At 45.4% G+C, this 25,122-nt stretch overlaps 1 protein-coding gene and 1 long non-coding RNA gene across 2 annotated transcripts in view; both read right to left on the bottom strand.

The window, feature by feature from the left end:
- The window catches only part of LOC135964491 (SH3 domain and tetratricopeptide repeat-containing protein 1-like), a 412,105-nt gene that overhangs the window by 17,411 nt on the left and 369,572 nt on the right, over positions 1 to 25,122 (bottom strand). The gene's annotated exons all lie outside the window — the stretch shown is intronic.
- LOC135964644 (uncharacterized) overlaps positions 1 to 25,122 on the bottom strand; it is a 35,786-nt gene that overhangs the window by 7,663 nt on the left and 3,001 nt on the right. The window contains exon 2 of the long non-coding RNA XR_010577163.1: positions 16,381 to 16,681. This is a non-coding gene — a long non-coding RNA (uncharacterized lncRNA). The remainder of the gene's footprint in view (positions 1 to 16,380; positions 16,682 to 25,122) is intronic.

The following is a 25,122-nucleotide window of genomic DNA, read 5'->3' as shown; positions in this document are numbered from 1 at the left end:
CACCGTGATAAAGACGCCTCCATCCCCAGCATGTGGGCTCTCATTCTGTAGAATTACATACTTTCGGGGCAAAATGGTGACCAGGTTGCAGCGGCAAGCAAGACTGGGCTCCGTGGGGACAGCAGACCCTGCAGCAGCCACCACTCCTGTCGCCACAGTCTGATGCAGCTGCAGAGAAGCTGTGGCTGAGGCCATTCACTTTGTGAGAGAACCGCACAGGAGGGAAAAGCTAGGGAAGGTAGGGAACAGGGCAATGTCAGGCTTCTGAGCCCAAGCCAAGCCATCGCATCCCCTGTGACTTGCAAGTATATGCCCAGATGGCCTGAAGTAACTGATGAATCACACAAGAAGTGCAAATGCCCTGTCCCACCTTAACTGATGACATTCCACCACAAAAGAAGTGAAAATGGCCGGTTCTAGCCTTAAGTGATGATATTATCTTGTGAAATTCCTTTTCCTGGCTCATCCTGGCTCAAAAAGCTCCCACACTGAGCACCTTGTGACCCCCACTCCTGCCCAGAGAACAACCCCCTTTGACTGTAATTTTTTTACCTACCCAAATCCTATAAAACGGCCCCACCCTTATCTCCCTTCGATGACTCTTTTTCGGACTCAGCCCGCCTGCACCCGGGTGATTAAAATGCTTTATTGCTCACACAAAGCCTGTTTGGTGGTCTCTTCACAGGGACGCGCATGACACGCAGGTGCAGAGACAGGGAAGGATCTGTGATGAGAACAGAAAGGAATGTGCCTCCCTGTACACATGCTCGGATTTTATGACAATGTGCGCAGGAGGCTGAACTGGATGCCTGAGAACATTCCTCCAAGTTCTTTTGCTGATTTTCTAAATATTGGTGTAAAATCTGAACTCAGACAAAAATTTTTTAAATCACTTAACATCTTTGTCTGGTGCTCAGCATCATGTCTACATGATCATCTAGAAAACCAACTTCTGTTCTAAGGCTCACATCCTCCTATAAAGTCCTAGGGATTTCACAAGGGAATGCACTTCTCATTCACATCAAGAACACACACAACTACCATTAAAGAAACGCTTAATTTGCTTACACAATGTTTTAAACACCCAGATTTGAAATACAATAGAGAAGACAACTTTTTGATAGCTCTGCTTTCCAAATGCGAACTGCCCATGGAGAAAATAACCTGCCGTGATTTCTAACCAGTCAACCACCTGTCTTCCCTGGCTGCAGTAGGAGCAATCTTTCTGAGCTCAGGATGAAAAAGAACCCAGCTGGTTAGGGGACAGAAAATCATCACTTCTCAGGGGGCTTCCCGGGTCCCAAATCCCCATGTGATACATGGAAGTAAAAAACTATCAATGACCAAGCATCTGAACGCTTATCCCACCTCGCCATCTGCTCCTCCTGCCATGCAAATTTAAAATTAATAAGCCTGCTATTAGAGAACAGAGTTGGTGCTGCATCTTTCTAAAATTATGGATAATTACCAGCCCACAATGGCTTCTAATCAGATTTGAGTGGTCCCTTAGACAGAAAGCTAAAGTGCCTCAGCCCTAAACTGAGAAGAAAACAGAAACTGAAATGCTCTAGATTTGATTTTTTCCCCCTTGTTCTAAAGTTGCTGTTCCCGAATCTCCTTCTACTGTCTTGTTCATAAAATGTATGAGAAACAGGGAAATTTAAAGACATGATAGAAATGGCCACTTTTTCTAGGTACAAACTTTGTGAACATGATTTTCAGCTGCTGGGCTTTTTCTCCACAAACTGTGAGCCTGGAGTACATTTTCTCCCTCGTGGTTATACATTCAGAGTCAGGGAAAGTGGCTTTAGCAGTAAAGAGGGGAGTGCAGTGAGAAGTGACCGGGCACTGAGAAGGGCAGACAGGGACTCTACCTCGGTGGCCTGCAGCACTCCTGGGCCTCGACCTTTACTTCTCTATCTGTACAAGGGATCTAAAGGCCCGTGATTCTAGAACACGACAGCTCTTCATACATACATACGCAAACATCACACGCCTATGTGAAAGCTGTGACACTTGGCTGATTTCCTGAAGAAGTTGTCTTGTATCATTTCTACTCAAGTACTCCGCCTCCTTCCAGACAAGTATCTGAGGATGATGGCCTATCCCACAGCAATGTGTGTAACCTCTCCTGCTTAGGATCCCTGTTCACATAGCATTTTCCAAAAGCATTTGGTGTGAAGTGACAGAAGAAAGAAGAAGGTTCTTTCAGCCCATTCATTCATTCATTCATTCATTAAAAAAATATTGACTAACTATCTATGTGCCAGGAACTGGTGATATAACAGGGAACATATATTTTTGTAGGTAGAGACAGACAACCAAAAAGTATGTTAAAGAGTGATCAATGCTGTAGAGGAAAATACACCAGGAAACAGGAAAGAAGAATACCCGTAGCCACCCTACACTGGGGTGACGCTAGCGTTACAAAATGGAAACAGTGGCCGGGCGCGGTGGCTCACACCTGTAATCTCAGCTCTTTGGGAGACTGAGGCAGGCAGATCACCCGAGTTCAGGAGTTCAAGATCGGCCTGACCAATACGGCGAAACTCTGTCTCTACTGAAAACATAAAAATTAGCTGGACGTGGTGGCACACACCTGTAATCCCAGTTACTCAGGAAGCTGAGGCACAAGAATCACTTGAACCTGGGAGGCAGAGGTTGGAGTGAGCCGAGATCGCGCCACTGCACTCCAGCCTGGGTGACAGAGCAAGACTCTGTCTCAAAAAAAAAGTAATAATAAAAATAAAATGTAAACAGAGAATAAGATACCAAAAGAAAGAACATGAACGATTAATTGTAACAAAACCCTTTGTAAGCTGATACTTTCCTTCCTGGATCCTTGTCCCTTACAAATGGAAAAACACGGCGGGTAGGGGTAGCATCAAAATGATGGTGATGTTTTAAGATGACTTCAGGTTTCAGATGTCTGACAGCCATACTCATGTACTTCAAGGAAAAATCTCTAGCTCTATCAGCCATCTGGGCAATGGTTTAATGTCTTTTTTTTTTTTTTCCAGAGGGTTTTTAAAATACAGGAAAATGTGTGTGTTTATTTGGTTGCTCTGTCCCTGCACACGTGCAAACTGTGCTAACAGGTTTTTCCATGTTTTGCTGAATTTGCCAGCTTGCCATAAACAGGCTTCCGTGTCTTAATTGTCTATAAATAGCACAAACACCCAAAAATGCAAATTAAGACAAGCTGACCCTTCAACTGCTGCTGCCATGACAGCAAGCGACAAGTGGCCAAATCAATACGTGGAGACTGAAGCTGTCCGGCAGACAGCACAGGGTCGACTGCTTTTCCCATAGCATTTAAAGAAACAAGCAGAAACGGCTCTCCACACAGGACAGACACGTCCTTTGTTCTTTGAATAAATGCTGCCAATGCCCAAAATACTTTCTCCATCACACTATCTATATGGAATTCAAGTTCCTTCCAATACCATGAGTAACGCCAGTTATAGACTGTGTTTAGCCATAGTGACCCATTAGCATTCTTGTTCCTGTAAAATGTTGAAATAATAACATTGAGTGTGCACTCACGAGGTGCCAGGGTCTGGGTTTGATCTCGTTTAGTTGTCATTGAAATCCTGTAAGATCAGTACCATATTCTCTTATTTTTCATAGATGAGGAAACTGAGGCACAGAAAGGCTAAGTAAGTTGTCCATGGTCACAGGTTATTTAGGAACTTTTCTCCAAACTTTCAAAAGTTAACTACTGCCACTATTACAAATGAGTTTCTGTTTGTTTGTTTGTTTGTTTGTTTTTGAGACAGGGTCTTGCTCTGACCACGCTGGAGTGCAGTGGCGTGATGATGTTTCACTGCAGCCTCGACTTCCCGGGCTCAAGTGATTCTCACACCTCAGCCTCTCCAGTAGCTGGGATTACAGGCATGAGCCACCTGTAATTTTTAAATTTTCATTTTTTGTAGAGATGGGGTTTCACCATGTTGCCCAGACTGGTTCCAAACTCTGGGCTCAAGAGATCCTCCCAGGTCGGCCTCCCAAAGTGCTGGGATTACAGGTGTAAGCCACTGTGCACAGCCCTACAAATGTGACTTGTACAAAGTCAGAGCAGTGAGCAGGAAGAGAACAGAGACTTCGGCGAGTCTCCTGGCTGTTGCAACACCATATCCCTCCTCCATACCGTAATGTGTCTGCACCCACCAAGCTCCTAGACGTTGAAGGCAGGCCAGCTCAGAGACGAAACAGAGTCAAGAAAGAGAAGATGCAGACATGCGTCCTGATTTCAGCTCGAGCGTGCATCTCTCCCCTGCAGCTGCACAGGCAGAAACCAGGGGCCGTGAGTCTGAGGCAGTGTGTTTGGTTCCTGGCAGGTAATCTTTTGGGAGACCATCCCATACAATTAGTGTTACACTTCTCAAAAAGGAAGTGTGACTTGTATAGAAAAATCGATTCCATTTGGGAGAAAGGTCTAATAAAAACACAAAAGGATAATACATTCATACAAAAAGAAATTCAATTCATCTGTCACAAACCGAAATCCCAAAGCCCTCTGGGCACACAGCTGCTTTTCTGAGCTGAAATTCAACTCCAGTTGAGAAACAGGTCAACTTTTCTAAAAAGATTTCTTTTTCACATGCCTTCAATAAAAATTCCTTTCCCTCACTTGTCATTTTCCAGATTTAATGGCTCTGTTGGCCTTCCTCTCATTTAGGCCATGAACACTGACTGCAAGTCTGCTACGGCCCAGACTCCAAGGGAGGCACCCTAGGGAACACAGATGACCGCAGCACAGCGACACCCTCAAGGAGCACACATGGGGAAGGCAAGATGATACCATCGCAGCCTTCACACACAAATGAACTTGGCATCCATATCCCGTCCCATTTCTAGAAAACAACGATGCTGAGTCAGTAAAATGTACTGAACAGCCTGCAGTATGGAGGCAGGCACGAGGGGGCTTCATGCGGGGAAGAGCACCTTCAGAAGGGGGCATGCAAGCAACGTGGAGGCAGGAGACGCCCCCATGCACAAGGGCCAGCCTGGGGGCCTGCAGAAATGCCCATGCATCTGGGAGGACGGAGAGAGGACAAGATACTTAAATGCTCCAAAATGAATAGAAGCCTCCCAAGAACCTCTCCCGAGATGGGGCAGGGATTTACAAAAGACCAAACCGAGCATGCGCAGTTACCTGAGCATAGCGCCACCAGAGCGAGCTATCCAGGAAGAAACAGGGTCATTAGAAGCCTGAGCCTCTACTCCCAGCTCTGCAACTCATTCACCCTATGACCTTGGTGAAGGCTCTTAGCTTCTGTGAGCCACAAGAGAATCACGGGAAAACAGAAGATATGAAAACTGCTCTGCCTTTTTCACAGAACTGCTGAGGGAATAAAATCAGATAATGGATTTTAAAATTCTCTGTGAATTACGAAGCAAAATACAAACGCATGAAATCATTCTTACCATTAACAACAGCACTGTCAAATTAAGAGCAGAGTTAAGACCACAGCATTTTCCACCCCCCGGCTCCCGAGAGAAATAGTGAGTCCAGCCGATGTATTTGGGCAACCCCAGTATCTAGGCTTTGAGAGCCTCAAACAGCTCATGAACTCTGACAGTATCGCTCCAGCCCAGTGCTCACTAAGTTCTCCAAGACAGCCAACTGACAGAAAATACTATAGATTTTTCAGCTGGGCTTGAAGCCCTCCAAGCTCACAGCACAGCTCAACAATGAAGAAGAGTTTTCTGCCACTAGGCTCAAAAGCTGGCTTTTGTAGATTCCCATAGAAAGAACATTCAAGGCCAGGCGTGGTGGCTTATGCCTGTAATCCCAGCAATTTGGGAAGCCGAGGCAGGAGGATCACCTGAGCTCAGAAGTTCAAGAACAGCCTGGCCAATATGGCGAAGCCCCGTCTGTACTAAAAATACTAAAATTAGCCGGGCATGCTGGCGGGAACCTGTAATCCCAGCTACTCGGGAGGCTGAGGCAGGAAAATCGTTGAACTCAGGAGGCTGAAGTTGCAGTGAGCTAAGATCACGCCACTGCACTCCAGCCTGGGTGACAAGAGCAAAACTCCATCTCAAAGAAAAATAAAAAAAAGAAAGAGCATTCTTTTTTGCTGATGTTAAGTTTCCTGTGCTTAATACAGAGAAATCATATAATACTGAAATCCTGAAAAACATATCATAAAAAGCATTTAGTGACTGAAAAGACATTCAATATAACCTGTAACAGTGAGTTCCCCTCCTCTCTCCAGCCAGCTCCACTAACGCTGTGACCCTTAACAATGCTTTCACTACCACAGAGGAAAATTAATAGGACCTCTTACCCCTCTCAGCTGACAGCTAAACCAGTGCTTCTCCCTGGGCTCACTAAAGATGACCTTTACCCAAAACCAGGCTGCAATGACCCTGTAGATGTTGACTAACAATTTCAAAATTCCCATATTCTTTGTCCACTCTTAAGGAAGATGAACTGAAGCCAGGGGTCTCCAAGTCAGAACTAACAGAGGCCTTAAACATCAGATGGCCCATCCCCTTCTTTGACAACCAGGGGATCTAAAGCTGAGCTTATGGAAGAAAACAGCCTGTTTAGTAACAAAGCAAAAACCAAAGCCTAGTCACTTAACCTCTGGTCTAGAACTCCTGCAACAACCCAACTCCCATACAGGATGAGTCTCCCTAACCAGAAACTCCGAAATCCACAACTTTTTTTCAGTGCTGACGTGACGCTCAAGGAAATGTTCATTGGAGCAGCTCAGATTCTGGATTTTTGAATTCAGGATGCTCAACCAGCATGTATAATACAAATATTCAAAAATCCAAAAATGTAAAAAAATCTGAGACACTTCTGGTTCCAAGCAGTTTGGATGAGGGATATTCAACCCGCATTTTTTTTTTTTTCCTCTAATGAAGGAAATTAAAAATGAGGACTGAGCAAAGTCATTCAATCCATACTAAAGTCATTCAATAGTTTAATTAGTACCCATTTAAAGTTAAGTGCTACCCACAGATATCTAAAAGGATGAACAAATACATGCCTACAATCCCAGAACTTTAGAAGGCCGAGGCGGGAGGATCATCTGATGTCAGGAGTTCAAGACCAGCCCAGCCAGCATGGTAAAACTCCATCTCTACTAAAAATGCAAAAATTAGCCAGGCGTGGTGGCGCATACCTGTTATCCCAGCTACTCGGGAGGCTGAGGCATGAGAATCACTTCAACCTGGGGGGAGCACGTTGCAGTGAGTCAAGATCACACCACTGTACTCCAGCCTGGACCACAGAGCAAGACTCTGTCTCAAAAAAAAAAAAAAAAAAAAAAAGGAAAAAAGAAAACTAATTTAAATTGTGTTTTCACATGGAGCCCATGTTCCCAGAACACAAGCCCTGCTCTATGCTCCAAAGGGTGCCCCTTTATCTTAATACTCACCATATTCCATGGCAGCCATTGGCGCGTGTCTGTCCATCGCACTAGACTTCCTGCACATGAGGCAGGGATCATATATTATTACCTTTCTGCCCCAATGTATGGCCTAGAAGACACTCAGTAAATGATTACTGAACTAAGTCAGTTACTAAGACATTTAAACTTGTATTAACAAAATTGATTTAATAATTTTGCCAATGCAGTGTTCATACCACACAGCTTAAATCTCAACCTGCGGATTCATCTTGTGTTCTGCTAGATTATCACCTATTAACATTCAGGAGGCACCTAGTATGTGCTAGGCATTACTAATTGCTGGGGACCTAGCAGTGGCAAAACAACATTCCTTGTTCAAAGAGAAGTTCTAGTATAAAGAGGAATAGAACAGGCTAGATTAATGAGAGAGCTAAGAAAAGGACAGGCTGCTGTGGGAAGCACCTGGTCTTGTCTGGATGGTACACAGTTAACGAAGTCTGAGTGCTTCATATAGCGTAAGATCATCTCCTCCAAAGAAGCTAATGAAGCTTTGATTCCCCAGTAGCAGAAGACACCACAAAGGTGCCCACAGCCACGTGCTTAGTGTACGAAGTGAAACCAACCAAACTAACAAAGCTCCAACTTCCAGAGGCAACGGTCCAATTATGAAATCCTCTGGCTATGTTCAATTGAAATTCAAGGTATTCAAGAGGCCAATATTTAAGTGATAAATTAACCCAACCACTTAAAACTAAAGTAGTCTTTGGTTCAAGGGGTAAGGGTATACTACCTTTTACAAATTTATTAGCTCTTAATATTTACATTTAAATATGATGAAGATGGTGTAATAATAACTTTACTGAGTAGTTACTATGTGTTAGGCACCAAACTAAGCACTTTACACACACATTTGCACGATCCTGTGAGATGATAATGACCCCTTGTCATCCCATTTCATAGATGAAAGTCAGGTTTATATAAGCTTAAAAACTTGCCCCAAATAACACAGCTAGTTAGCAAAACCCAGGCAGCCTGACTCCATAGGCCTTGTTTAAAGAAGTAATATTTATAAACTGTCCAGCACAGCGGTGGTGCAAACAAGAGTTCAATAAATGCCTAAAGGGTACTTCATACCCAAAATCGTTTCCCGCCAATCAAACTAGACTTACTCTGGTTCTGCATAACCAACTGTCAAATTATTGTTCCATGAAGAAAAGGTGGAATGGATAGAGATCAGAATAGAGTGAATAACTGGTAAATATACTTGATGACAGGTAGTAACAGGATGTGGCATTTAGGCTATTTCCACATTTGTTTGCATAACACTTTTTTCACAGTTCTAAAGCACAAGAACCATTGTAAGCTGGTGAAAGCATAAGGCATGTCTATGATCCAGGACTCCAATTCACTGTGGATCGGTGGATCTCAACCTTTACGGTATATCAGAATCACCTGGGGGTTTTTAACAGCACTATAGCTGCCCAGGCTCCATTCCTGCAGATTCTATTTCAACTAGTCTGGAGTAAGCACGCACGCATTTTTCACAGCCCCCCAGATGCAGCTAGGTTTGCAAACCACTGTCCAAGATGCTCTCACACTTCTGCTCAGTTCAACACACACTCACTGAGATTCTAAGCACTAGGAATCAGGGTAAGTTAACAAGTCAGGCTCCACTCCCTAATAATATTGGCAAAGAAACCAATATCAGCGATTTATTTCAGTCCAAACCAAATAAATTGCCGGGTGAAAAAAATGCCCTGGCATAGTTTGCCACACAAAACAACTTCCTGTATCTTCCCAGTCAGTAGCCTAGAGACTGACTCTGAGCCATGAGAATTCAGAATCAGGGGAAAATGCCAGTCTGAGGCATCTGTCACACTCCTAGCACACCCCCAAAAGCGCCCAGCTACATTTCACATCCACTGTCCTAACAGGGGTCGAAATAGGGAAGAGCAGTGCAATACAGAAAACAGAGCCTGCTGGGTGGCAAAAGGCTGGGAAATTCCAGTCCTAGTCCTGCTACCAATCGCTCTGGTCACTTCTCTCTGGTCCTGGTGTGGCCAACAGTTACATGAGAGGGTGAGGCATAAAAACACAGATGTCAGGCACGCTCCAGCATCGAAAATACATAGAAATTAAAAAGCATTAAGGTGATATCAAGGAATGTATGCCATCAACCAGAAAAGTAACTGAAATATTCCTTTTCCCATTCTTAAGAAATCAAAAGTGGAAGCAGAAAATTGAGCAATCAGCCTATCAAGTTGACTGGGGCAACAGAATACACTCATGGATTCTGCTCACAACATCGGGGGTGACAGACCAAAAGAAGAACCGCAGAGCGTCCCTCTCTCCTCTGTCCACCCATGCCACCAGCACGTGAGTGCGTCCACATGCAGCGCCCAGTCTCCTGTTCCACCGACGCCAGCGTCCACTCTCCGCAAGCCTACTAAGTGCCACATGTGCTATGATGCTCCCTCATCTCATCACCATAGACATCCCTGCTGGAGGTGAGTATGTGACAGATGAAAATCATGGAGGCCTAGGGAGGTTGAGACCCGCATTCCCACTGCGGTGAGGGCGTGCTTGAGAGGAACCCCACGGCTGGGCGTCCATGCTGCTCTCCTCAGTAATCACTCCCGGACCAGAGCAGCGAGGGGGAATTTTCTTCCTCTCACTATTTTCAGCCCCTTGGCTGACCCACCATTCCCCAGAAAGCTATCGAGTTCTGGCAGCTCTGAGGCCACAAAGCCATAAACGCAGGGGACACACAGCCCATCTGTCTCGAACGGGTCTTTTCCTTGTCATGCTGGTCATTTCTAAGAGCAGATGGGTTAAGAAACACTTGGCAAGTTACCACGAAATGAACCCTCCACTCCTCCCTGGGGGAAGGCTGACTAGCCAGCAGTCAGGCCGGCTTTCTTCCCCTCTTCCTGCATTCCTGTCCCTAAGGAGCCACAGACAATCCCATCAAATATAGGCAGGGGACAGCCGCCTCCTTCCTACAGCTGGAGGGGGGAAGGGTCCTCTCGGGCCTTTCTAACTGCATGAAAACCAAACTGGGAGTTGTACTGACTCGGGCCTCACCCATGTTGCAGGCATGTACAACAAGGTGCCCAGTGGTATCATCAGGCAGAACTACGAATGTGCTTTCCATCGTTTTCATACAATGATTCCAGAACCGCTATCCACACAGCTCCACGTCTCACACATACGACGTGCTTCATGGATTACACAGCATATTCACCAAGTCCCTCATCCGCTCCTCCCAGCAGCCTTGTGTAATACCTTGAGTGTGCTTCTTCATCGCCATTTCTTAAGAAATGGAGTTTCTGAGGTTATGAAACCAAAACTTTCCCAAGAACATCCAGCTAGTGTTAGAACCAGGATATGAGGGCTTCTGATTCTAGAACCAGTATTTGTGTCACTGTTCCACATGGGCCCCTCCAGGGATTTCTGCCTGATCTTGAAATGCAGACAGGAAATCCATCTCTCTACAGTCCTGGGGTTCCCTATAGACAAGAAGTCAAACTTCTAACAGAAAGCTTATACTTTTTTGGAAGACTACCTGGGATATTTCTTTTAAGTTAGTTTGTTCATGTTTTGGAAAGATTGTTCCAATGACAATGCGGGGCATGAAGTGTAGAAAGGATTCCATGATGAGGCAGAGAAACAATTCGGGGGCTCTTACAACAGTTCAAATGAGGCATGAGGTGCAACCAGAAAGGACAGAGGGAAAATGCATTGGAAAGAAATGCAAAATGAAATCCACTCAGACCCAGGATGGAAAAAGGGGGATTAAGCGTGATGGTGGTTTCTAGTTTGAAAGACTGATGACCAACGATGTCATTAACTACTGCAGAGTGGTATCTGGGGCCTGGGTGCACCAGTTTGTTTAACCATTCACCTGCTGAGCAGTCTCCGGGCTGTTTCCAGTTTCTAGCCTTCATGATGAAGCAGGAGAATCACTTGAACCCAGGAATTCCAGACCAGCCTGAGCAACAGAGGGAGGCCCTGTCTCTTCAAAAAATTTTAAACATTAGCTGGGCATGGTGTTGTACACCTGTGGTCCCAGCTACTTGGGAGGCTGAGGTGGGAGGATCTCTCCAACCTATGAGGCTGAAGTTGCAGTGAGCCATGATCGCACCACTACATTCCAGCCTGGGAGAAAGTGAGACTTTGTCTCCAAAAAAAAAAAAAAAAACTAGAGCATCACCCATATTAAAGACAAGTATTGTCTTTTTGAAAATTTAATTACAGTTATGTAATGGACATGTAAAATGTCCACTTTGAAAGCTTGAAAAATATATAACTCTAAGTATTCTTACCTTAAAATTCTGATTCCTACCTAAGATATCGCATACTGTTTACATAAGTATCACAATGTCTGGACAACAACTAAAAATGTGTACGAGAGAGAAAAATGAGCATGTATGCCTATTGAGGTATATTTCCCCCTTATTACATAAACAAGTCATCACGGCAAACCCCTGTGGCTGTATCTAAAGCAAGCCTGCAGTTTTACTTCTCTGTATTACAAAATGCAAGGCTAAAATTCAAATACTAAACATTTCCTGAAGCCAAGGGTAGTTTACTTAAAATAAATGCCTAGGGTCTATATCAAAAATATGAAAAAGCTAGCTACTTCATAGCCATTCCAATCTAAGTTCAGCTTTTTTTTAATTGACACATAATTGTGTACTGTACATACGTATGGAGTACACATAGTGATGTCATAATACATGTAATGTATGTGATCAGTGTAATTAGCATATTCACCATCTCAAACATTTATCATTTCTTTGTGTTGGTAACGTTCAATACCCTTCCTCCAATTATTTGGAACTATATATTCTTTCTTTTTTTTTTTTTTTTTTTTTGAGAAAAAGTCTTGCTCTCTGTATCCCAGGCTGGAGTACAGTGGTGTGATCTCAGCTCACTGTAACATCTGCTTCCCAGGTTCAAGCTATTCTCCTGCCTCGGCCTCCCTGGTAGCTGGGGTTACAGGCACCCACCACTATGCCCGGCTAATTTTTGTATTTTTAGTAGAGATGGGGTTTCACCACGTTGGCCAGGCTGGTCTCAAACTTCTGACCTCAGGTGATCCACTCACCTCAGCCTCCCAAAATGCTAGGATGACAAGCATGAGCCACCGCGCCCAGCCTGAAACTATATATTGTTGTTAACTACAGACATCCTATGTTATAGAACACTAGAACTTATTCCTATCCAGCTATAATTTTGTATCCTTTAACAAATTTCTCCCTATCTCCCTCTTCCCCCACCCTTCTCACCCTCTAGGATCCTCTGTCTACTTTCAACTTTCATGAGATCCACTCTCTTTTGCCTTCCACATAAGAGAACATGTGCTGTGTAACTTTGTGTCTCTGGCTTATTTCATAATATCTTCCAGTTCCATCCACATTGTTGAGAATAACAGGACTTCATCCTGTGTTATGGTTGAATAGTACTCCACTGTGTATAAAGACCACATTTTCTCTATCCATCATCTGCTGTTGGACACCGAGGCTGATTCCATATCTTGGCTACGGTGAACAGTGCTGAAGGAAACACACAGGTGCAGAAGCCCCTCCGACACTGATTTCCTTTTCTTTGGGTATCTACACTGTAGTGAGACTGCTGGATCACACTGTAATTTTATTTGTAGTTTTCTGAGGACCCTCCATACTGTTTGCCATACTGGGTGCCCTAGCTTACTCACTCTTATTCTTTTTTCTCTTTGAGACAGAGTCTCACTGTTGCCCAGGCTGGAGTACAGTGGTGCAAATTGGCTTGCTTACTGTAGCATCCGCCTCCCGGGTTCCAGTGGTTCTCATGCCTCAGCCTCCCGAGTAGCTGGGATTACGGGCGCCTGCCACTGCACCCGGCAAATTCCTGTATTTTTTAGTAGAGATGGGGTTTCACCACGTTACCAGGCTGGTCTTGAACTCCTGGCCTCAAGTGAACCACCCACCTCAGCTGCCCAGCAGTGCTGGGATTACAGGTGTGATCCACCACTCCCAGCTAATTTTTGTGTTTTTACTAGAGACGGGGTTTCACCATGTTGGCTAGGCTGGTTTCAAACTCCTATCATCAGGTGATCTGCCTGACTCGGCCTCCCAAAGTGCTGGGATGTCAGCGTGCGCCCCGCGCCCAGCCTGCTGCCCTAGTTTACACCCCCCTACAGTGTGTAAGAGCTCCCTTTTCTCCATATCTTCACCAGCACTTGTTATTTTTTGTCTTTTTGGTAATATCCATCCTAACAGGTGAGATGATACCTCACTGCGGTTTCTGATTTGCATTTCTCTGATTATAAGTGATACTGAGCATTTTTTCACATATTTTTTGGCCATTTGTATGTCTTTCTTCAGGAAATGTCTGTTCGGTTGGGTGTGGTGACACAAACCTGTAAGCCCAGCACTCACAACGCTAAGGCAGGAGGACAACTTGAGCCTAGACCAGCCTAGGCAGCATAACAAAACCCTCGCTCAAAAAAAAAAAAAAAAAAGAAAAGAAAAGAAAAAGAAATATCTGTGTCTGTTCAGCTTTTTGATCTCCAAAAATTAAGAGCCCATTTTGGAATCAGACGACCTGCCTGATTGAGAAACAATCTGTGTTTGGTTCTACTCTGCTACTTCCTATGTGACTTTGGGAAGTTCCCTTAGCCACTTTGAGCTCAACTTCCTCAACATTAACCAGGAATAAGTAGCACCTGCCTCTGCTGGTTAACGCTGAGGACTGAAAGGAGAACCTCCACAACGCCACTTGACGATGCCGCCTGGCGGAAGCCCCTCAATGCGGGGCTGGTAGGATCATCTGAAGCCAAATACAACTTTCCTTTCCACTGTCCCAGGCTCACTCTGCATGCGATTAGCAAGGAATAGCGAAAAAAGGAAACCAAAATAGTTGCTTAATTTTTAATAAATTTTATAAAGAGGGGGTGGTGGCAAAATAGGAGGGAGAGGAGGGGAAGGAAAAGCAGCCGGTCACAAGTTCTAGTCCAGGGCTCATCCCCGGCCTCCTCACTCAGGCAATCACCAGTCCCCACCTCCTGGGGAGGGGTACTTTCTCCGCTGGCTTCACATACAGGAAACGCACTGCCACAGGTGTTCAGAAACCAGGAGCACCTTGAAATGGGCAATGTGCTTTGGGTAGGAGACCTACAATTTCCCCAAAGAAACCACGGCACAAAAGTGACCCACATAGGAGGGACCAACCGCTGTAAACCCTTGGTGGCAAAAACGGATGTCATACCTTCTGTACAGGAGACACACACCCAAATAAAACTTGCCAAAATAGCAGAGAAAAAAATACAGCAGAAATCCAGTGCCATTCTGTCACAGAAATATTTATATCCCAAAGCCAGGGACCTCTCTGGAACACTGTCTTTATTTCCACGTTTCATGGAAGATGTTTGAGTGCACTCACGTGTGTCTCAACAAGCTTCCAGTCCCTCCTATAAACCCTGTGGCTCCTCAGCAAAACCCAAAAACAAGTATCAGTTTTCCTTCCAAATGGGAAATTTCCTGACCTAGCGAAACCAGCATCAAATCCACTTATTACGAGACAGCTGATTACAGGCGAAGTCCTCTAGTCCAGGATGACTCCCCTCCTGCAGGAGCAGGAAGGATGGGCATAGCAGTGGCCTGCCAGACCACATCTCCAGGCAGTTTGAAACCATGGCTGCTCAGGTGAGCCATGATAAAAATCAAAACCAAGTATCTCTGAAAAGTGTACATGGCAAGACCCAGACCTCGGACCAGACTCAGCCGAAATGAATGTTGCAAGGTTTGTTCAGAGACCTCCTCCCCATGCCCCCTCTCCCCGGGACCTCCCTCCTTGAACTAGGGGCCCAGGGCCAATGGACAGCTCCCTTACCTCTAGCCCAGTGCATTTTCAGGACCAGCTCCCAGACTGTACCAGACCCTGAAATGTATTCACTGAATGCACTATTTCTTGAAATGATCATAAATCACCTGATTATAACAACAATTGTTTTAAAAGTGTTCTCTCTCTCCCGCGGGAATCGTGCCATGAGTTTGAGCACGCAGCTTTGCTTCTCTCTACTGCAATTCTATCACTTGCAAAATGTTAACAATTACTGTGTTCACCCATAGCATTGTTGTAAAAAGCCTTAAGACCCACTTCATGTAGCCTGCCTGGAGCACAGACCCTGTCATATGGTAAAAGCCCACTGAAGGTGAGTTATCTGTAGCTATTATTACCTAGTACTACAGCGAACAAAAGGAGTCGATCAAGTCTCATCGTATCACCATGAAAGGATGTCCATGTAGACTGCGGAGTGGGAGTAGGGGGACTCAATGTGTATCAGGTACTATTTTGTTTTTTACAATGTGTACATGTATCTTTGTAGGTACACTGGAAAAGATCTGGAAGGAAATACACCCAGTGTTAATAGTGACTACCCCAAAGACACATTCATCCAAACACACAACAGAAAAACACTCACCATCTTTCTGTCTTCCAAATCATTTGAACTATTTTCAATAAGCATCTATGGCTTTTGTAAAGTTTTTGAAAGGAATTTATTGCAATTTTTTTCTGGAGAAACAAGCAGGAGCATGAAAAAGGTAGAAACAGAAGGTAAAATGGAATGGGACTCAATGGAATTGAGTCCCAGCCAGGCTCAGCAAGCACACGAACCACACACCTCTCACTACAACTCAACACCAGCTCTCTCTTCTCTTGGTCCTATGGCCCAAGACTTAGAGATAAAATGTTTATTGTTATCACATCAATCACACCAAGGAGCTTGGAACCACCCTTTCAAACTCCTCTGGTTCTGTGTACCTGCCCGGGGCTGTTAGCTTTCCTCCTGTGTCTTTGGCTGGCCTGTAATCCCCTAGTGGTGGAAATGCACCCGGACACTTAGCTATCATCCCCACAACACTCAGCACCGCAGAGACCAGGGCAGTGATGCCCACTCGGACTGTGATTCTACTTATAAAGCAAAGGACCAGGGGCCAGATGTGACTTGTCTTTGGTAACTTACCAGCTGTTGCTTGAACCAGAACAAAGCCAGGTCTCCTGATGCCCAGAAAAGAGCTAGTGCCTGTCCCGCTAGAAACGTGGTGAAAATGTTTTGCTTGCTGTAAAAAGATGCACTACTGGAGAATATGGGTGCAACTTCTCATGGAGCCACTCAGCCGAGATCACTAGGAAACAGGGCTGCCGGATGAGACACTCGGCCCAGGTCACCAGGAAACAGGGCTGCCGGATGAGACACTCGGCCCAGATCACCAGGAAACAGGGCTGCCGGATGAGACACTAAGCCCGTCCACCGGAAAGGAAATCTGGTTGGGCAGTAGAGGGAAATTCACACAGGTTACTCCAGCCCAACGGCAGCAACAACATGAACCAAACAAAAAATACCTGACTGGAAAGCCGTAGCCTGGCTAGCAAATTCGAAACAGAGCCACAATCCTAGCAGCACATATCACTGCAACACAGAACTTCAGTCAGTGTGCACACACTTTAAGTAGAAATGTAAAACGCCCATGTTTTTGGAACAAGCGGTCTATTTGTGTGTGTGTGTGATGTCAAACAAAATAGCTCAGAAGAAACTGTTGGCAAGGAAATAGAAATAGGCGCCCTTACACATTGACAGTGAGATAACGGTATGGCCCTAACGGAAGGGAATCGAGCAACACCCATCAACATTTAAAATGTGCAGAACCGTGGATCCCACAATTCCATTTCTAGCAATGCATCCTATGAACATATTCACGCAAATATGCAAGAATTACGTACAACTCAGCACTGATTAATCCAAACGGTTGGGAACAACCTAAATATTTACCAGTGAGGAACTGGTGGAGAACAGTATTTATCTTAAGCCGACATCTGTGTTTTTAAAAAGAAGATACATAGGCTGGGCGCAGTCGCTCACACGTGTAATCCCAGCACTTTGAGAGGCTGAGGCAGGTGGATCACGAGGCTAAGATATCCAGACCATCGTGGCCAACATGGTGAAACCCTGTCTCTACTAAAAATACAAAAATAATCTGGGCATGGTGGCGCACGCCTGTAGTCCCAGCTACTCAGGAGGTTGAGGCAGGAGAATCGCTTGAACTCAGGAGTTGGAACTGGTAGAGAACAGTATTTATCTTATGCCAACATCTGTGTTTTTAAAAAGAGCTGAGGTCACGCCAGCCTGGTGACAGAGCAAGACTCCATCTTGGAAAAACATACAAGCAAACAAACAAACAAAACTGACAACAGTGGTCACAGAGCAGTGATGAGAGTAGGACTGCCTTTCACTCTCCAGGACCTTTTGAATGTCGCTCATATTACATATTCAAAATATATGACTACAGTAAATATTTTCAAAGTAACTATGAAAAACTGGGGAAATAATAATAATATCTAACACACAGGACTGCTGCATAATTAAAGGATGAAAAATTTTAATCACTATCAGAGTTCAAAGGAAGAAAGATTAATTCTACCTTGGATGTCAGAGCAGGGATCATGTAAAAGAAGTGAGTATTTCAAGTCTTGAAGGATGGAGAAGATATAAAGAGGCAGAAGTGTGGAGATGATGTCCCAGATGGAGATAAGAACATAGGCGAAGAAGATGAAGAGATGAGAAGGTCTAAATTCTAAGTGCAGCTCTCAGGCTGGGCTTCAGAACAGGGCTTAGGCAACAAGCTGGGGTGCAAGGCTGATGGCGGGAATGGAAACACTGAAACCCAAACTTCCGTATCACTCCCGGATCATGAGCCTTGAATGCCAAGCCAGGGAACCCGTCCTTGATCTTAACAATGAAAAATCACTGGGCTGGCTGTGGCAGTTCATGCCTGTAATCCAGTGCCTTGAGAGGCTGAGGTGAGAGGACTGCTTGAGGCCAGGAGTTTGAAACCACTCTGGACAACACAGCAAGACTTCGTCCTTACAAAAAATTTAAAAATTAGCTAGGCAGGATAGTACACCTGTAGTCCCAGCTACTCAAGAGGCTGAGGTGAGAGGATCACTTGAGCCCAGGAATTTAGGGTTACCGTGAGCTGTGATGGCATGCCTGCATTCCAGCCTGAGCAACAGAGCAAGGGCATGTCTCAAAAATAAAACAAAATGAAATAAAATCACTAAACGTTTGTAGAGACATAAAGTATAAAATCATACCATATATGATTTAATCCAGATATATAATATAAGTTCAAAGAGGAAAAGAGAAATTAGGAAGCTGTTATAAGAAGACAAGACTCAACTAAGACATGAGCAAACGCCCTGGGCTCACAGCGCTGTCTTTATATAAAGGAATGAACTGCCACATTTATTTTCATGGCATCACCAAGTTAAATACAGGCTACAGTATTCTGGAACCATCTCTGTATCAGTCAAATCACATGGCCATAATACCATAGGCAAATACCATAAAAAACACCGTAGACTGTGTGGTTTAAACATTAGTTTATTTCTCACAGCTCTGGAGGCTGGAAGTCCAAGATCAAGGTGTCGGCCAACTCAGTTCCGAGACAGGGACCTCTTCCTGGCTTGCAGACAGTCACCTTTCTTCTTGTTTCCTCACACCAGGGCAGTGGGAGCTCTCTGCTTTCTCTTTTTTTTTTTGAGACAGAGTCTCCACTCTGTCACCAGGCTGGAGTGCAGTGGCACATTCTCAGCTCACTGCAACCTCTGACTCCCTGGTTCAAGCAACTCTCCTGCCTCAGCCTCCCGAGTAGCTGGGATTACAGGTACATGCCACCACACCCAACTAATTTTCATATTTTTAGTAGAAACAGGGTTTCAGGATGGTCTCAATTTCCTGACCTCGTGATCTGCCCACCTCAGCCTCCCAAAGTGCTAGGATTACAGGTGTGAGCCACCACACCCAGCCTGGTTTCTTTTCTTCTAAGGGCACTAATCCTGTCAGACCAGGGCCCACGCTCATGACCTCATCTAACCCTAATCATCTCCCAAAGGTCCTATCCCCTAATGCCATCACACTGGCAGTTAGGGCTCCAGTACAAGAATCTGGAGGAGACATAAACATTCACTTTATAACAATGTCTTTTCAATCCTGTTGAAAAAAGCAACCAAATGAGTAGGCGAAGAAGTACCTTATATGTAAACAAGTCAGGACTTTTCATATTTCTGCTAATACATTAAGGTCAATTTAAAATGTCTGATAACAAGAGTCAGAAGCAGAGATAAATGAAAGTTAGCTACTCTGCATTTTAGGCCCACATTGAGTTGTCTTCCAATGACATTGCGGCACAAAGAACACTGCTTTCTATTCCTGGTTTTGCCACCAAAGAAGCTGGAACATTTCCCTGTATTTCCGTTTATCTTGAAAATCACTGGGCTGATCTAGCAGACCTCTAAGGTCCCTTCCATTCACAAATTCCACAAATAACTTCCTACCAACAGAGGCTACACAAATAAACTACACTGATGAAGGGGAAAGCTAACACTAGCAAACAATGAGATGCACACAAGACAAGACGTATAGAGAAGTGGATCAACCACAAACCGGTGGACGATGAGCCAGCGGGGGATAAAAACACATTCCCTAACGATGGACAGACAGGCAACGGCGCCGAGGTAGTATTGTTGAAGATTTCCTATTTTATACCTTCAAGATAAATGGCCCAATTGTTTATATTCATTCTGATTAAATGTGAACGTGAAAACTTCCTTCAGGGGACACAGACATCTAAAAAGTTCCCAATGTATCCAATTTGTCATTTGATATTTTTACTGACCAGAAAAATGAGGGACTGAATATACAAACAGACCATGCCTGATCATATGTATAAAGACAGAACTCAGACCACAACCGGTAGCTGCCCACCCGGGAAACCAATCCCCTATCTACAGTCAACAGCCAGGAGGCCAGCCAGGCTAGCACATCAGACAGGAAGCCAGACTGCTCTCTCTCCACAACCCAGAAACTAAACCACGACTCTGTCCCACGTGGCCAGGATTTGACTCAAAACTGACAGCCACCCTAATTTTGGCCCCTATTTCCAGTTAGGATAATTCAGAGAAAGCCATATATGCCCCTAACCAATCACATAAAACACCCCACTTCTGCACAGCCGCCTACAGCCCCCAAAACAGCCTCCACTGGGAGCCGTTCTTTTCCATCCTGAAGCTTCCCCACTCCTCATCCGCCACTCACTGCCATGTCAGTCTCTGCCACACGCAAGTGACGGTGTCGACTCCATTGCCACAGCAGCTCTGAGAAAGTTGCCTCTGCCTGTCTCATGTGGGCAGTCTTCCTTTATTTCCCCCAAAGAATAAGTCTTAAATGAGGGGCTTCTCTCCATATGGCCAAGCTATACAATTCAGAAGCCCAACATGGCAGATTCCAAGCCTGGAAAGACCGTACACCCCTCAGGTCCTCTTTCCACAAAACACAGCTTCCTTGAGTTCCTCAGTCACTCCCCACCAACCAGGGAAGGAACCACGTGTTATGGAAAGATCAAGGGCCTTGAAGTCAAACTTCTGAGTTCATCAAGTACTTCATTTTTCCACTTAAATTACATGGCCTTGGCCAGGTGTGGTGGCTCACACCTGTAATCCCAGCACTTTGGGAGGCTGAGTTGGGCGGATCACCCAAGGCTGGGAGTTCAAGACCAGCCTAACCAACATGGAAAAACCCCATCCCTACTAAAAATACGAAATCAGCCTGGCGTGGTGGCACATGCCTGTCTTCCCAGCTACTCCGGAGGCTGAGGCAGGAGAATCACTTGAACCTGGGAAGCAGAGGTTGTGGTGAGCCGAGATCGCGCCATTGCACTCCAGCCTGGACAAGAAGAGCAAAACTCTGTTTCAAAAAAAAAAAAAAAAACGGGACCTTGAACAATTTTCTTAACTTGTCTAAGCCTCTATCTTCATCTTCAGTAAAATAATTTTACCTCTAAGATTGCATTCAATGGAATCCCACATGTAAAACAGCTGACAAATATTAGGGGCCCAACAGCTGTGCGCTCCTACTACCGCCCCACTTTACCCCAAGGGAGAAGCACAAGATGTCCAGAAAAAGCCTGTTGATCCCTATACCTCAGCAACTGGTGTTCACACAAGGCACAGTGGGATCCAGACTTACCAGGGTCACCCAAATACAAGACATGTTTTCATTTTTCAACTTAGGTACACATGGCTTCTAACGTTCACCATGTATGATCCATAATTTAGAAGAGATTTTCCTACACTACCCCGTGGTTCTATTTTAGCAGACTTAGATGTGCCATAATAGCTCACTCTCTTAAGCCCTCTTCAGTATCAAAAACAAAATTTTAACCTGTAACACAGTTATCAGCAGCGAAAGTGGAAAAGGTACCTATGAGTCAAAATGACCTTCTGCCCCGCCCCGCCCTACAAAAAGCTGTTCAGGAGGATTTGGGCTGGTTATGAGAATGCTGTCTGTATTCCCAGGGACAGACAAACGCCTACCCTCATTAGAAGCTGCGCTGCTCAGCCTCCAGGGTAGAAAGCTCCCCACACCCGCTACCCAAGGAGAAGAGAAGCAAACGGGGTGGCCAGGCTCCAGGACGTGGACTGTTTAGTGTGGTTTCTGCAGTCCAGGTCACCGCCCTAGGTGAAGTTTTTCCTTCCTTCTTTTCCACCCAAGTGGCCAAGGTCCTACGGCTGCTGTAGGGTCTCTTCCCTAGAATGAGCCAGCCCAGCCATTCCCTTTCCCTCTTTTCATTTTTTTTTTTTGAGATGGAGTCTCACTCTGTCACCAACGCTGGAGTGGAGTGGTGCAATCTTAGCTCACTGCCACCTCTGCCTCCCAGGTTCAAACAATTCTCCTGGCTCAGCCTCCCTGGTAGCTGGGGTTACAGGCGCCCACCACCACGCCCAGCTAATTTTTATATTTTTAGTAGAGACGGAGTTTCTACTTGTTGGCCAGGGCTGCTCTCGAACTCCCGACCTCAGGTGATCCACCTGCCTCGGCCTCCCAAAGTGCTGGGATTACAGACATGAGCCACCGCATCTGGCCGAGTCAGCCCAGCCATCCTGACTTTTTGTTCTGGCAAAATTACTCTCTTCCACGTCTACCTTCCAAGTAGCTAAATCAGAGATCCGGCCTTGGGGCAGGCTGGAAGAATCCCTGATTTTGGTCCTCAAGGGGTCCTACCAGGGTCTGGGACAATTCCAAGACTTGTGTTCTTAAAGAGGAAAGAAGCCTCACATACACAGCTCTCGCAGAGCTCAGGCAGAGCTCACGCAAGGCTTGGGAGGCGGCCCTAAGGTTTGGGTGTGCCATCTATGATAAGAGCTAAGAGATCTGAAGCCAGCTGTCTGGGTTCCATCCTCAATTCCAACAGCGCTGGCTGTGTGATGTTAGACAACGTCCCCAGCCTCTCTGTGGTTCCGTTTCCTCACTGTAAAAGGGCCACAATAATAGAGCTGCTCTCAAAGTTAAGTGAATTCGTGCATATAAGGTATTCAGAACAATGCTTGGCACATGGGGGACTTCAATACACGTATTGAACAGAGTAACTTAGCAATTAGTAAATATATTCATGCAGGCCATGCACGGTGGCTCATGCCTGTAATTCCAAAACTTTGGGAGGCTGAGGCGAGAGGATCACTTGAGCCCAGGAGTTTGAGACTAGTATGGGCAACACAGCAATATTCCATCTCTAAAAATGTGTTTCTGTAACGTATATGTATATATACACTCATGTATTCACAGCGTATTTATAATACACAAAATAGCTGGAATGCAGACTTAACTATTCACAATGGTTACTTCTAGAGAAGGGGGAATGCAAATTTCAGCTTTTTATGCTACACGTATATTCTTGTATCATCTGAAATATTTAAGCAAATTGTATGTATAAATTTGCCCCAACACACATAGCAGAACAGTGTAGTTTTGACTCAAAAATCTTCACATCATGGAAGATGGAATTGTTCTGTGAAAGTTATAGAGATGAAAAGTCTCCCTCCAGCCTAAATGCTCTTTCATCTGACCTATATTACACACACCAATGCAGACGCCCCAATCCTTTCCCCACTGTCATAAGAATTTTTCAGTGAACTGCAATCCCCTTTACAAACTAGATGATAGTTAGAGTCACCAGGCAAGAACGTGGATCCAGTTCTGCTTTTTCAAAGCCCAATGTTCCTCACATAATAGCAATGCATTCTTCAACCGGTCCACTGCCCCCAACACCTGACCTCTCTGTTGTACACAACTCAGCAAAGCCTGGGAGAAAGCAGGTGCAAATTTCACTTACTCAGTAACAACACATCCCGCCTGATTCCTCTGCTCAGCTAGTTCTCAAGTCATCTTTTACTAAGCTTTCATTCGGCTCTACCACATGTACCTAGGCTGGGTAAAATACTTTACCAGGTTTTTTTTTTTTTGAGACAGCGTTTCACTCTCTACCCAGGCTGGAGTGCAGTGACACCATCTCGGCTCACTGAAACCTCCACCTCCAGGGTTCAAACGATTCTCCTGCTTCAGCCTCTCAAGTAGCTAGGACTACAGGCGCACCCAGGACTACCACCACACCCAGCTAATTTTTGTATTTTTAGTAAAGATGGGGTTTCACCGTACTGGCCAGGCTGGTCTCAAACTCCTGACCTCATGATACGCCCGCCTTGGCCTCCCAAAATGCTGGGATTACACGCGTGAGTCACCGCACCTGGCCTACTTTACCAGTTTTATTCCTGAATTAAACCTGTTATTACTATCAATAATGTCAATCAGTGCCATTTCATTCACCGTATGACACACACACACAAAGCACTTCATACTCGCTCCACCTATCTGCTTTTCTGCAATGGCCACAGTGTTCTCCATCTTACATGAGAGGCACAGACAAAGACAATGACTTCTCCAAGGTTTTGTAATTCACAATCAGTGGCAGAACCAACATGACCAACCACGTCTGGCCAAGGCCTGTGTTTCAGCCACACCACCTGGTTGCTGCCCCTAAGGCTCAATGGGCAAGTAACAGATCACTCCGATTGCAGAGGCTTCAGAAATGCCCTCCGCCATGGTACAATGGACGGTTCGCTCTCAGGAGGGGAGGCAAGGGTGGGAATCAGCACACAGTTCTGCTAGGTTTCTCATGCAGGGCACAGACTATGTATTTTGTGCCTTGCTTTACAGGTGAAATGTCTCCTGCCCCCTGTACAACAGCTTTCTTTGTCCTCTCCACATAAAAGTACAACTGAGTTCCTCAGGGGAAGGCAGTGATCACTGCCCTGTGCCACACCTGACTGATGTCCAAACAAGTGGACACACAGGCTCTTCTCTTATGGCCCAGGTTGCTCCCATCTGCTAAGCATCGAAAACTACACACAGGATTCGCAGAACATGAATGACATGGAGGTGACCGCTTTATCTCTGTGGAAAACTTACTGCACTGTCTTAAAAAAGGGAATTCAGGAAAAGCTGAACATTTGAGGCTGGCTGGCTGTAATCTTCAGCTGCTGAGAAAGCCTCAGCTGCTCGGTTCCACTGTGGAAATCCAACTCCTCCCTCAAAGTCCAACTCAAGTACACCTCCTCTGCGGTGCCTGCCCCTTCCTCCCTTTCACAAGCACGTGTTCCCTCTGCAGTCCCAGAGCATTCTATTGCCACCTCTGGAGCCACGCTGTCCCAGCCTACAGCCAGCTCAGTGCGCAGCTGCCTCTCCCTGTGTGTACCTGCAGGCCCCACCTGGGCTGGAAGGCTGCCTTCTTCTCCTCCGCACAGAGGCCGCACTCAGGAACTACTGAATGAGGGATGGAGTGGATGAGCAAGATCAGCCAAGGGCTACAGGGAG

The sequence above is a fragment of the Macaca fascicularis genome, chromosome 8 (genome assembly GCF_037993035.2).
Source record: "Macaca fascicularis isolate 582-1 chromosome 8, T2T-MFA8v1.1".
NCBI classification, from domain to species: Eukaryota; Metazoa; Chordata; class Mammalia; order Primates; family Cercopithecidae; genus Macaca; species Macaca fascicularis.
The sequence above is the reverse complement of the archived record's forward strand: the minus strand, read 5'-3'. Positions and strand labels throughout refer to the sequence as shown.